The 9,787-nt window shown below is 42.4% G+C and overlaps 22 non-coding genes across 22 annotated transcripts; all 22 read right to left on the bottom strand.

The window, feature by feature from the left end:
* Nucleotides 1–879: 879 nt before the first annotated feature.
* trnal-caa (transfer RNA leucine (anticodon CAA)) lies at nt 880–991 on the bottom strand. Its single transcript has 2 exons — nt 954–991; nt 880–925 (listed from the first exon to the last, which is right to left on the bottom strand). It is a non-coding gene; the product is annotated as a tRNA-Leu (tRNA).
* Nucleotides 992–1,127: 136 nt separating this feature from the next.
* Nucleotides 1,128–1,239, bottom strand: trnal-caa (transfer RNA leucine (anticodon CAA)). The gene is made up of 2 exons: nt 1,202–1,239; nt 1,128–1,173 (listed from the first exon to the last, which is right to left on the bottom strand). It is a non-coding gene; the product is annotated as a tRNA-Leu (tRNA).
* A 139-nt stretch (nt 1,240–1,378) lies between these two features.
* Nucleotides 1,379–1,490, bottom strand: trnal-caa (transfer RNA leucine (anticodon CAA)). Its single transcript has 2 exons — nt 1,453–1,490; nt 1,379–1,424 (listed from the first exon to the last, which is right to left on the bottom strand). It is a non-coding gene; the product is annotated as a tRNA-Leu (tRNA).
* Nucleotides 1,491–1,629: 139 nt separating this feature from the next.
* Nucleotides 1,630–1,741, bottom strand: trnal-caa (transfer RNA leucine (anticodon CAA)). Its single transcript has 2 exons — nt 1,704–1,741; nt 1,630–1,675 (listed from the first exon to the last, which is right to left on the bottom strand). It is a non-coding gene; the product is annotated as a tRNA-Leu (tRNA).
* A 428-nt stretch (nt 1,742–2,169) lies between these two features.
* trnal-caa (transfer RNA leucine (anticodon CAA)) lies at nt 2,170–2,281 on the bottom strand. Its single transcript has 2 exons — nt 2,244–2,281; nt 2,170–2,215 (listed from the first exon to the last, which is right to left on the bottom strand). It is a non-coding gene; the product is annotated as a tRNA-Leu (tRNA).
* A 136-nt stretch (nt 2,282–2,417) lies between these two features.
* trnal-caa (transfer RNA leucine (anticodon CAA)) lies at nt 2,418–2,529 on the bottom strand. The gene is made up of 2 exons: nt 2,492–2,529; nt 2,418–2,463 (listed from the first exon to the last, which is right to left on the bottom strand). It is a non-coding gene; the product is annotated as a tRNA-Leu (tRNA).
* A 139-nt stretch (nt 2,530–2,668) lies between these two features.
* trnal-caa (transfer RNA leucine (anticodon CAA)) lies at nt 2,669–2,780 on the bottom strand. Its single transcript has 2 exons — nt 2,743–2,780; nt 2,669–2,714 (listed from the first exon to the last, which is right to left on the bottom strand). It is a non-coding gene; the product is annotated as a tRNA-Leu (tRNA).
* A 139-nt stretch (nt 2,781–2,919) lies between these two features.
* On the bottom strand, nt 2,920–3,031 carry trnal-caa (transfer RNA leucine (anticodon CAA)). The gene is made up of 2 exons: nt 2,994–3,031; nt 2,920–2,965 (listed from the first exon to the last, which is right to left on the bottom strand). It is a non-coding gene; the product is annotated as a tRNA-Leu (tRNA).
* Nucleotides 3,032–3,306: 275 nt separating this feature from the next.
* On the bottom strand, nt 3,307–3,418 carry trnal-caa (transfer RNA leucine (anticodon CAA)). Its single transcript has 2 exons — nt 3,381–3,418; nt 3,307–3,352 (listed from the first exon to the last, which is right to left on the bottom strand). It is a non-coding gene; the product is annotated as a tRNA-Leu (tRNA).
* A 139-nt stretch (nt 3,419–3,557) lies between these two features.
* trnal-caa (transfer RNA leucine (anticodon CAA)) lies at nt 3,558–3,669 on the bottom strand. Its single transcript has 2 exons — nt 3,632–3,669; nt 3,558–3,596 (listed from the first exon to the last, which is right to left on the bottom strand). It is a non-coding gene; the product is annotated as a tRNA-Leu (tRNA).
* Nucleotides 3,670–3,808: 139 nt separating this feature from the next.
* trnal-caa (transfer RNA leucine (anticodon CAA)) lies at nt 3,809–3,920 on the bottom strand. Its single transcript has 2 exons — nt 3,883–3,920; nt 3,809–3,854 (listed from the first exon to the last, which is right to left on the bottom strand). It is a non-coding gene; the product is annotated as a tRNA-Leu (tRNA).
* Nucleotides 3,921–4,059: 139 nt separating this feature from the next.
* On the bottom strand, nt 4,060–4,171 carry trnal-caa (transfer RNA leucine (anticodon CAA)). Its single transcript has 2 exons — nt 4,134–4,171; nt 4,060–4,105 (listed from the first exon to the last, which is right to left on the bottom strand). It is a non-coding gene; the product is annotated as a tRNA-Leu (tRNA).
* A 139-nt stretch (nt 4,172–4,310) lies between these two features.
* Nucleotides 4,311–4,422, bottom strand: trnal-caa (transfer RNA leucine (anticodon CAA)). Its single transcript has 2 exons — nt 4,385–4,422; nt 4,311–4,356 (listed from the first exon to the last, which is right to left on the bottom strand). It is a non-coding gene; the product is annotated as a tRNA-Leu (tRNA).
* A 1,449-nt stretch (nt 4,423–5,871) lies between these two features.
* Nucleotides 5,872–5,983, bottom strand: trnal-caa (transfer RNA leucine (anticodon CAA)). Its single transcript has 2 exons — nt 5,946–5,983; nt 5,872–5,917 (listed from the first exon to the last, which is right to left on the bottom strand). It is a non-coding gene; the product is annotated as a tRNA-Leu (tRNA).
* Nucleotides 5,984–6,122: 139 nt separating this feature from the next.
* On the bottom strand, nt 6,123–6,234 carry trnal-caa (transfer RNA leucine (anticodon CAA)). Its single transcript has 2 exons — nt 6,197–6,234; nt 6,123–6,168 (listed from the first exon to the last, which is right to left on the bottom strand). It is a non-coding gene; the product is annotated as a tRNA-Leu (tRNA).
* A 383-nt stretch (nt 6,235–6,617) lies between these two features.
* On the bottom strand, nt 6,618–6,729 carry trnal-caa (transfer RNA leucine (anticodon CAA)). The gene is made up of 2 exons: nt 6,692–6,729; nt 6,618–6,663 (listed from the first exon to the last, which is right to left on the bottom strand). It is a non-coding gene; the product is annotated as a tRNA-Leu (tRNA).
* Nucleotides 6,730–6,868: 139 nt separating this feature from the next.
* Nucleotides 6,869–6,980, bottom strand: trnal-caa (transfer RNA leucine (anticodon CAA)). Its single transcript has 2 exons — nt 6,943–6,980; nt 6,869–6,914 (listed from the first exon to the last, which is right to left on the bottom strand). It is a non-coding gene; the product is annotated as a tRNA-Leu (tRNA).
* Nucleotides 6,981–7,255: 275 nt separating this feature from the next.
* trnal-caa (transfer RNA leucine (anticodon CAA)) lies at nt 7,256–7,367 on the bottom strand. The gene is made up of 2 exons: nt 7,330–7,367; nt 7,256–7,301 (listed from the first exon to the last, which is right to left on the bottom strand). It is a non-coding gene; the product is annotated as a tRNA-Leu (tRNA).
* A 139-nt stretch (nt 7,368–7,506) lies between these two features.
* Nucleotides 7,507–7,618, bottom strand: trnal-caa (transfer RNA leucine (anticodon CAA)). Its single transcript has 2 exons — nt 7,581–7,618; nt 7,507–7,552 (listed from the first exon to the last, which is right to left on the bottom strand). It is a non-coding gene; the product is annotated as a tRNA-Leu (tRNA).
* A 132-nt stretch (nt 7,619–7,750) lies between these two features.
* On the bottom strand, nt 7,751–7,862 carry trnal-caa (transfer RNA leucine (anticodon CAA)). Its single transcript has 2 exons — nt 7,825–7,862; nt 7,751–7,796 (listed from the first exon to the last, which is right to left on the bottom strand). It is a non-coding gene; the product is annotated as a tRNA-Leu (tRNA).
* Nucleotides 7,863–9,311: 1,449 nt separating this feature from the next.
* trnal-caa (transfer RNA leucine (anticodon CAA)) lies at nt 9,312–9,423 on the bottom strand. The gene is made up of 2 exons: nt 9,386–9,423; nt 9,312–9,357 (listed from the first exon to the last, which is right to left on the bottom strand). It is a non-coding gene; the product is annotated as a tRNA-Leu (tRNA).
* Nucleotides 9,424–9,562: 139 nt separating this feature from the next.
* Nucleotides 9,563–9,674, bottom strand: trnal-caa (transfer RNA leucine (anticodon CAA)). Its single transcript has 2 exons — nt 9,637–9,674; nt 9,563–9,608 (listed from the first exon to the last, which is right to left on the bottom strand). It is a non-coding gene; the product is annotated as a tRNA-Leu (tRNA).
* Nucleotides 9,675–9,787: the final 113 nt, after the last annotated feature.

The raw sequence follows: 9,787 nt of genomic DNA, 5'->3' as shown, positions 1-9,787 counted from the left end.
TGCTTTTACTGTAATTTAGGCAGGCGCGCTCATAATAGAAGCGATTGAGAGCGCGGCTCATGGTTGCATAGCAACGACAGACGCCACTGGAGCGAAAGCGTATTGGAAAGGAGAATGCGGCGCGGACGCGATATGTGAATGCCCCTTAGAACGGCGACTTTTTCTTTGCATATCAGACAGGTAGCAACTAGAGAATAAGAATAAGAATAATTTAGCGGGCCGGATTATGTTTTATTTTTGAGATCAGTTGCGGGCCGGTAGTTTGAGACCACTGATCTAACGTCTTTGCTGCTTACTTGGCGGCCACAGCCAGTGCAGCTGGCATCCAACTTAAAGGTGCATTGCTGCCCCCTACAGTACTGGAGTGTGAAACAGATTAGTGGGGGAAAAAAACAGATGATGACTGCGTGCGTGGCGGTGGGTGGTGGGCCGGCCCGCCGGCCGTCCTGGAGTACCGGCCGTTCTGTGATTCTCCAGATCACACAGATGGCCAGTCCGCCCCTGGCTGGGTGGATCGGTTGGTTGCTCGTTCCTGGTTCTTCCATTTTACACACCTGCTCTGGCTGCCGTTACACGCGCTTGCTAACTGGAACTGGGCGCGTTCGTGACGTTCAACTCCCGGTATAACATTTTTTACAAAATAAAATAATGCAAAAAAAAAAAAAAATAAATAAATAAAAAATCGATTTTTGAAAATTTAATAATCGATTCATACTCGTCCATAACATACTCGCGATTAATCAATAATCGATTTTTTTCACCACCCCTACTATCACTGCAGCCTCCATGATGTCAATATACAGGAAGAAGTGAATAACAATGACTTCACATAGATGATTTCCAATTCTTTTTGCAGTCCAATCATTCTTAAAAGTGCTTTGTCAGAAGTGGGATTTGAACCCACGCCTCCATTTGGAGACCAGAATCTTCAATATCTGAGAAGGTTGAAACTCCTTGAGTCTGGCGCCTTAGACCGCTCGGCCATTCTGACACTTTCAACCAAAGTGAGATTTATCAGTGGTATTGCTGTAGCATCCGTGATGTCAAAATACAGGAAGAAGTGGATATTAACTTCACATAGATGATTTCCAATTCTTTTTGCAGTCCAATCATTCTTAAAAGTGCTTTGTCAGAAGTGGGATTTGAACCCACGCCTCCATTTGGAGACCAGAATCCTCAATATCTGAGAAGGTTGAAACTCCTTGAGTCTGGCGCCTTAGACCGCTCGGCCATTCTGACACTTGCAACCAAAGTGAGAATTATCAGTGGTATTGCTGTAGCCTCCGTGATGTCAAAATACTGGAAGAAGTGGATAATAATAACTTCACATAGATGATTTCCATTTCTTTTTGCAGTCCAATCATTCTTAAAAGTGCTTTGACAGAAGTGGGATTTGAACCCACGCCTCCATTTGGAGACCAGAATCCTCAACATCTGAGAAGGTAATAACACTTTGAGTCTGGCACCTTAGACCACTCGGCCATTCTGACACTTCCACCACTGCCCCTGATGATCAGTACTATCACTGCAGCCTCCATGATGTCAAAATACAGGAAGAAGTGAATAACAATAACTTCACATAGATGATTTCCAATTCTTTTTGCAGTCCAATCATTCTTAAAAGTGCTTTGTCAGAAGTGGGATTTGAACCCATGCCTCCATTTGGAGACCAGAATCCTCAACATCTGAGAAGGTTATAACACCTTGAGTCTGACGCCTTAGATCACTCGGCCATTCTGACACTTGAGTTACAGTACCTGATGATCAGTGCTATCACTGCAGCCTCCATGATGTCAAAATACAGGAAGAAGTGAATAACAATAACTTCACATAGATGATTTCCAATTCTTTTTGCAGTCTAATCATTCTTAAAAGTGCTTTATCAGAAGTGGGATTTGAACACATGCCTCCATTTGGAGACTAGAATCCTCAACATCTGAGAAGGTTGAAATTCCTTGAGTCAATCCTCAACATCTGAGAAGGTTGAAATTCCTTGAGTCTGGCGGCTTAGACCGCTCGGCCATTCTGACACTTGCAACCACAGTGAGAATTATCAGTGCTATTGCGGTAGCCTCCGTGATGTCAAAATACAGGAAGAAGTGAATAACAATAACTTCACATAGATGATTTCCAATTCTTTTTGCAGTCCAATCATTCTTAAAAGTGCTTTGTCAGAAGTGGGATTTGAACCCACGCCTCCATTTGGAGACCAGAATCCTCAATATCTGAGAAGGATGAAACTCCTTGAGTCTGGCGCCTTAGACCGCTCGGCCATTCTGACACTTGCGAACAAAGTGAGAATTATCAGTGCTATTGCTGTAGCCTCCGTGATGTCAAAATACAGGAAGAAGTGGATATTAACTTCACATAGATGATTTCCAATTCTTTTTGCAGTCCAATCATTCTTAAAAGTGCTTTGTCAGAAGTGGGATTTGAACCCACGCCTCCATTTGGAGACCAGAATCCTCAATATCTGAGAAGGTTGAAACTCCTTGAGTCTGGCGCCTTAGACCGCTCGGCCATTCTGACACTTGCAACCAAAGTGAGAATTATCAGTGGTATTGCTGTAGCCTCCGTGATGTCAAAATACTGGAAGAAGTGGATAATAATAACTTCACATAGATGATTTCCATTTCTTTTTGCAGTCGAATCATTCTTAAAAGTGCTTTGTCAGAAGTGGGATTTGAACCCACGCCTCCATTTGGAGACCAGAATCCTCAACATCTGAGAAGGTAATAACACCTTGAGTCTGGCGCCTTAGACCACTCGGCCATTCTGACACTTCCATCACAGCCCCTGATGATCAGTACTATCACTGCAGCCTCCATGATGTCAAAATACAGGAAGAAGTGAATAACAATAACTTCACATAGATGATTTCCAATTCTTTTTGCAGTCCAATCATTCTTAAAAGTGCTTTGTCAGAAGTGGGATTTGAACCCACGCCTCCATTTGGAGACCAGAATCCTCAACATCTGAGAAGGTAATAACACCTTGAGTCTGGCGCCTTAGACCACTCGGCCATTCTGACACTTCCATCACAGCCCCTGATGATCAGTACTATCACTGCAGCCTCCATGATGTCAAAATACAGGAAGAAGTGAATAACATGCCTCCATTTGTGAATAACATGCCTCGGCCATTCTGACACTTGCAACCACAGTGAGAATTATCAGTGCTATTGCGGTAGCCTCTGTGATGTCAAAATACAGGAAGAAGTGAATAACAATAACTTGTTGAATAACAATAACTTCACATAGATGATTTCCAATTCTTTTTGCAGTCCAATCATTCTTAAAAGTGCTTTGTCAGAAGTGGGATTTGAACCCACACCTCCATTTGGAGACCAGAATCTTCAACATCTGAGAAGGTTATAACACCTTGAGTCTGGCGCCTTAGACCACTCGGCCATTCTGACACTTGCTGCATAGCACCTGATGATCAGTACTATCACTGCAGCCTCCATGATGTCAAAATACAGGAAGAAGTGAATAACAATAACTTCACATAGATGATTTCCAATTCTTTTTGCAGTCCAATCATTCTTAAAAGTGCTTTGTCAGAAGTGGGATTTGAACCCACGCTTCCATTTGGAGAACAGAATCCTCAATATCTGAGAAGGATGAAACTCCTTGAGTCTGGCGCCTTAGACCGCTCGGCCATTCTGACACTTGCGAACAAAGTGAGAATTATCAGTGCTATTGCTGTAGCCTCCGTGATGTCAAAATACAGGAAGAAGTGGATAATAATAACTTCACATAGATGATTTCCAATTCTTTTTGCAGTCCAATCATTCTTAAAAGTGTTTTGTCAGAAGTGGGATTTGAACCCACGCCTCCATTTGGAGACCAGAATCCTCAATATCTGAGAATGTTGAAACTCCTTGAGTTTGGCGCCTTAGACCGCTCGGTCATTCTGACACTTGCAACCAAAGTGAGAATTATCAGTGGTATTGCTGTAGCCTCCGTGATGTCAAAATACTGGAAGAAGTGGATAATAATAACTTCACTTAGATGATTTCCAATTCTTTTTGCAGTCCAATCATTCTTAAAAGTGCTTTGTCAGAAGTGGGATTTGAACCCACGCCTCCATTTGGAGACCAGAATCCTCAACATCTGAGAAGGTAATAACACCTTGAGTCTGGCGCCTTAGACCACTCGGCCATTCTGACACTTCCATCACAGCCCCTGATGATCAGTACTATCACTGCAGCCTCCATGATGTCAAAATACAGGAAGAAGTGAATAACAATAACTTCACATAGATGATTTCCAATTCTTTTTGCAGTCCAATCATTCTTAAAAGTGCTTTGTCAGAAGTGGGATTTGAACCCATGCCTCCATTTGGAGACCAGAATCCTCAACATCTGAGAAGGTTATAACACCTTGAGTCTGGCGCCTTAGACCACTCGGCCATTCTGACACTTGCTGCATAGCACCTGATGATCAGTACTATCACTTAGGGGTGGTTAATCTGTCTGATTTCCCGATTCGATTCGATTACGATTATTGAAGTCCCGATTCGATTACAGTCGATTTTCGATTATTAACGATTCTCGATTAGCGATTATTGATTTTCCATTTCACAACAGTAAACGAAAATACACTACAAAGTGATTGCAGTATTAAAAAAAAAGTCAGCTACTGAATTACTTAACTCTTTCATTGAGTAACAACAACTCAAAGCACTTTCTGTGTCTTGTAGTTATAACTTCAGAATTATTTGTATGTAGCTTATGTTCTGTAGAACACAGAAATGAATACATCACATTGTGTTGTGACTCATCAAGTTGAACTAAACAATAACAAATAAATGAAAGGCTTATTTCCTTTAGGAAGTAGATCAGAACCAACATACTGTAGAAATTGGACAATTTTCTTTTAGAAAGACAATGTGTTCAGGTGGAGGAAGACTGCAGGTTGCAGTCGAAACATGTCAAGGTAAAGAAAAAGTTTCGGTGGTTTAAATCGGCGCTTGTGACTTAAAGGCGAGTGCTTTTACTGTAATTTAGGCAGGCGCGCTCATAATAGAAGCGATTGAGAGCGCGGCTCATGGTTGCATAGCAACGACAGACGCCACTGGAGCGAAAGCGCATTGGAAAGGAGAATGCGGCGCGGACGCGATATGTGAATGCCCCTTAGAACGGCGACTTTTTCTTTGCATATCAGACAGGTAGCAACTAGAGAATAAGAATAAGAATAATTTAGCGGGCCGGATTATGTTTTATTTTTGAGATCAGTTGCGGGCCGGTAGTTTGAGACCACTGATCTAACGTCTTTGCTGCTTACTTGGCCGCCACAGCCAGTGCAGCTGGCATCCAACTTAAAGGTGCATTGCTGCCCCCTACAGTACTGGAGTGTGAAACAGATTAGTGGGGGAAAAAAACAGATGATGACTGTGTGCGTGGCGGTGGGTGGTGGGCCGGCCCGCCGGCCGTCCTGGAGTACCGGCCGTTCTGTGATTCTCCAGATCACACAGATGGCCAGTCCGCCCCTGGCTGGGTGGATCGGTTGGTTGCTCTTTCCTGGTTCTTCCATTTTACACACCTGCTCTGGCTGCCGTTACACGCGCTTGCTAACTGGAACTGGGCGCGTTCGTGACGTTCAACTCCCGGTATAACATTTTTTACAAAATAAAATAATGCAAAAAATAAAAAATAAATAAAAATAAAAAATCGATTTTTGAAAATTTAATAATCGATTCATACTCGTCCATAACATACTCGCGATTAATCAATAATCGATTTTTTTCACCACCCCTACTATCACTGCAGCCTCCATGATGTCAATATACAGGAAGAAGTGAATAACAATGACTTCACATAGATGATTTCCAATTCTTTTTGCAGTCCAATCATTCTTAAAAGTGCTTTGTCAGAAGTGGGATTTGAACCCACGCCTCCATTTGGAGACCAGAATCCTCAATATCTGAGAATGTTGAAACTCCTTGAGTTTGGCGCCTTAGACCACTCGGTCATTCTGACACTTGCAACCAAAGTGAGAATTATCAGTGGTATTGCTGTAGCCTCCGTGATGTCAAAATACTGGAAGAAGTGGATAATAATAACTTCACATAGATGATTTCCAATTCTTTTTGCAGTCCAATCATTCTTAAAAGTGCTTTGTCAGAAGTGGGATTTGAACCCACGCCTCCATTTGGAGACCAGAATCCTCAACTTCTGAGAAGGTAATAACACCTTGAGTCTGGCGCCTTAGACCACTCGGCCATTCTGACACTTCCATCACAGCCCCTGATGATCAGTACTATCACTGCAGCCTCCATGATGTCAAAATACAGGAAGAAGTGAATAACAATAACTTCACATAGATGATTTCCAATTCTTTTTGCAGTCCAATGAAAGTGCTTTGTCAGAAGTGGGATTTGCACCCATGCCTAAATTTGGAGACCAGAATCCTCAACATCTGAGAAGGTTATAACACCTTGAGTCTGGCGCCTTAGACCACTCGGCCATTCTGACACTTGCTGCATAGCACCTGATGATCAGTACTATCACTGCAGCCTCCATGATGTCAATATACAGGAAGAAGTGAATAACAATAACTTCACATAGATGATTTCCAATTCTTTTTGCAGTCCAATCATTCTTAAAAGTGCTTTGTCAGAAGTGGGATTTGAACCCACGCCTCCATTTGGAGACCAGAATCTTCAATATCTGAGAAGGTTGAAACTCCTTGAGTCTGGCGCCTTAGACCGCTCGGCCATTCTGACACTTGCAACCAAAGTGAGATTTATCAGTGGTATTGCTGTAGCCTCCGTGATGTCAAAATACTGGAAGAAGTGGATAATAATAACTTCACATAGATGATTTCCAATTCTTTTTGCAGTCCAATCATTCTTAAAAGTGCTTTGTCAGAAGTGGGATTTGAACCCACGCCTCCATTTGGAGACCAGAATCCTCAACATCTGAGAAGGTAATAACACCTTGAGTCTGGCGCCTTAGACCACTCGGCCATTCTGACACTTCCATCACAGCCCCTGATGATCAGTACTATCACTGCAGCCTACATGATGTCAAAATACAGGAAGAAGTGAATAACATGCCTCCATTTGTGAATAACATGCCTCGGCCATTCTGACACTTGCAACCACAGTGAGAATTATCAGTGCTATTGCGGTAGCCTCCGTGATGTCAAAATACAGGAAGAAGTGAATAACAATAACTTGTTGAATAACAATAACTTCACATAGATGATTTCCAATTCTTTTTGCAGTCCAATCATTCTTAAAAGTGCTTTGTCAGAAGTGGGATTTGAACCCACGCCTCCATTTGGAGACCAGAATCCTCAATATCTGAGAATGTTGAAACTCCTTGAGTTTGGCGCCTTAGACCGCTCGGTCATTCTGACACTTGCAACCAAAGTGAGAATTATCAGTGGTATTGCTGTAGCCTCCGTGATGTCAAAATACTGGAAGAAGTGGATAATAATAACTTCACATAGATGATTTCCAATTCTTTTTGCAGTCCAATCATTCTTAAAAGTGCTTTGTCAGAAGTGGGATTTGAACCCACGCCTCCATTTGGAGACCAGAATCCTCAACATCTGAGAAGGTAATAACACCTTGAGTCTGGCGCCTTAGACCACTCGGCCATTCTGACACTTCCATCACAGCCCCTGATGATCAGTACTATCACTGCAGCCTCCATGATGTCAAAATACAGGAAGAAGTGAATAACAATAACTTCACATAGATGATTTCCAATTCTTTTTGCAGTCCAATGAAAGTGCTTTGTCAGAAGTGGGATTTGAACCCATGCCTCCATTTGGAGACCAGAATCCTCAACATCTGAGAAGGTTATAACACCTTGAGTCTGGCGCCTTAGACCACTCGGCCATTCTGACACTTGCTGCATAGCACCTGATGATCAGTACTATCACTTAGGGGTGGTTAATCTGTCTGATTTCCCGATTCGATTCGATTACGATTATTGAAGTCCTGATTCGATTACAGTCGATTTTCGATTATTAACGATTCTCGATTAGCGATTATTGATTTTCCATTTCACAACAGTAAACGAAAATACACTACAAAGTGATTGCAGTATTAAAAAAAAAGTCAGCTACTGAATTACTTAACTCTTTCATTGAGTAACAACAACTCAAAGCACTTTCTGTGTCTTGTAGTTATAACTTCAGAATTATTTGTATGTAGCTTATGTTCTGTAGAACACAGAAATGAATACATCACATTGTGTTGTGACTCATCAAGTTGAACTAAACAATAACAAATAAATGAAAGGCTTATTTCCTTTAGGAAGTAGATCAGAACCAACATACTGTAGAAATTGGACAATTTTCTTTTAGAAAGACAATGTGTTCAGGTGGAGGAAGACTGCAGGTTGCAGTCGAAACATGTCAAGGTAAAGAAAAAGTTTCGGTGGTTTAAATCGGCGCTTGTGACTTAAAGGCGAGTGCTTTTACTGTAATTTAGGCAGGCGCGCTCATAATAGAAGCGATTGAGAGCGCGGCTCATGGTTGCATAGCAACGACAGACGCCACTGGAGCGAAAGCGCATTGGAAAGGAGAATGCGGCGCGGACGCGATATGTGAATGCCCCTTAGAACGGCGACTTTTTCTTTGCATATCAGACAGGTAGCAACTAGAGAATAAGAATAAGAATAATTTAGCGGGCCGGATTATGTTTTATTTTTGAGATCAGTTGCGGGCCGGTAGTTTGAGACCACTGATCTAACGTCTTTGCTGCTTACTTGGCCGCCACAGCCAGTGCAGCTGGCATCCAACTTAAAGGTGCATTGCTGCCCCCTACAGTACTGGAGTGTGAAACAGATTAGTGGGGGAAAAAAACAGATGATGACTGCGTGCGTGGCGGTGGGTGGTGGGCCGGCCCGCCGGCCGTCCTGGAGTACCGGCCGTTCTGTGATTCTCCAGATCACACAGATGGCCAGTCCGCCCCTGGCTGGGTGGATCGGTTGGTTGCTCGTTCCTGGTTCTTCCATTTTACACACCTGCTCTGGCTGCCGTTACACGCGCTTGCTAACTGGAACTGGGCGCGTTCGTGACGTTCAACTCCCGGTATAACATTTTTTACAAAATAAAATAATGCAAAAAAATAAATAAATAAATAAATAAAAAATCTATTTTTGAAAATTTAATAATCGATTCATACTCGTCCATAACATACTCGCGATTAATCAATAATCGATTTTTTTCACCACCCCTACTATCACTGCAGCCTCCATGATGTCAATATACAGGAAGAAGTGAATAACAATGACTTCACATAGATGATTTCCAATTCTTTTTGCAGTCCAATCATTCTTAAAAGTGCTTTGTCAGAAGTGGGATTTGAACCCACGCCTCCATTTGGAGACCAGAATCTTCAATATCTGAGAAGGTTGAAACTCCTTGAGTCTGGCGCCTTAGACCGCTCGGCCATTCTGACACTTTCAACCAAAGTGAGATTTATCAGTGGTATTGCTGTAGCCTCCGTGATGTCAAAATACTGGAAGAAGTGGATAATAATAACTTCACATAGATGATTTCCAATTCTTTTTGCAGTCCAATCATTCTTAAAAGTGCTTTGTCAGAAGTGGGATTTGAAGCCACGCCTCCATTTGGAGACCAGAATCCTCAACATCTGAGAAGGTAATAACACCTTGAGTCTGGCGCCTTAGACCACTCGGCCATTCTGACACTTCCATCACAGCCCCTGATGATCAGTACTATCACTGCAGCCTCCATGATGTCAAAATACAGGAAGAAGTGAATAACATGCCTCCATTTGTGAATAACATGCCTCGGCCATT

Source organism: Chanodichthys erythropterus, chromosome 4, assembly GCF_024489055.1.
Source record: "Chanodichthys erythropterus isolate Z2021 chromosome 4, ASM2448905v1, whole genome shotgun sequence".
In the NCBI taxonomy this organism is placed as follows: Eukaryota; Metazoa; Chordata; class Actinopteri; order Cypriniformes; family Xenocyprididae; genus Chanodichthys; species Chanodichthys erythropterus.
The sequence above is the reverse complement of the archived record's forward strand: the minus strand, read 5'-3'. Positions and strand labels throughout refer to the sequence as shown.